The sequence below is a fragment of the Frankliniella occidentalis genome, unplaced genomic scaffold, assembly GCF_000697945.3.
Source record: "Frankliniella occidentalis isolate FOCC.00 unplaced genomic scaffold, Focc_3.1 Scaffold303, whole genome shotgun sequence".
NCBI lineage: Eukaryota > Metazoa > Arthropoda > Insecta > Thysanoptera > Thripidae > Frankliniella > Frankliniella occidentalis.
The window spans coordinates 77,229-78,371 of record NW_026267428.1 but is presented as its reverse complement, the minus strand read 5'-3'; positions in this window follow the sequence as shown (position 1 = coordinate 78,371).

Below are 1,143 nucleotides of genomic sequence, written 5' to 3'. Positions count from 1 at the left end.
ATGCCAAATGAGTGTTGGTGTGTGATTTTAGCGGAAAATCCTTTGCCCCTAACTCTCCTCTCCCACTATTACCCCCACCCCGTCCTCCAGCTTCTCCTCTTTTCCCATTTTTTTTCCTCCACCCTCTTTCTTTTTCTCCGACTCAGTCGTTTTTCCCCTTACACCACCACTTTTTCTGAGTAAACCAAAACGAACGCAAGATAAACACCCGGTCTACAACATCTTCGCGGTCCATACCTAATTTTTATGGCGCTTAAAGGGGAGGAGGATGGACAGAGCTGGAATTAAAGCTGTCTGTGCATGTATTTATGTGTTTATGTATTTGTATGTTTGTGGTGCGTGTCGCGGGGGTGTTGGCCAAAATCCTCTCATTGAGATGGTCATTCCATTAGAGGGTCGCGTGTCTCTCTTGCCTCACGGGAGCGTGTCTGTAATGAGGGCCTACACGCCAACAGGAGAAAGAGAGAGAGGGAGAGAGGGATAGAGAGGGAGAGAGAGAGAGAGGAGAGAGAGAAGGGGGGGGGGAGAAAGAAGACGTAATCCATCTCCGTATTTATGACCCGTGCGTTATTTGATGACGGCGCACAGAGGCGGATGGGCTGCTACTGCTGCTGTTGCTGGAGGTCAGCCTACCGCTGTCTGTAGGCCGTTGGTGTTGGATTGCTTTGCTCCTCCCCCGGCCGCCCCCGCGCTGCGCTGACGTCATACTCCCGAGGAGCGAACGTCATCCTGGTAGCCTCACCTCACCTCGGTACACGCCCTGCGGGCGGGGGTGTATGGCACCTTTTAGAGCAGTTTAGAATGCAAAAGGCGCTCTTTTTTTGTCAGGGCAAAATAAAGCGTCGTCGTGTCGTCGTTTGTGTTTACTTTAAATTAAGAGGAAGCAGCCAGCACGGAGGTGTCTTTTTTAGTACTTTGTTGTTTTTCTTTTTCGTTTCCCAACGAAGTTCATTTATGGAGGGCATATCGGACGGATGGCGTCGGGGGATTGCAAGTGAGTGCGGGCCGGGGTCACGCGAGGTGCATCACAATGAGGTGTGCGGCGCGAAGGGAGCGCGAGCTGGGAATCTGCACAACAATTCGATACGTGACAAGCGAGGCGGCTGCTGCTGCACCGTGCTCATCGGTGACCCCCCCCCCCCC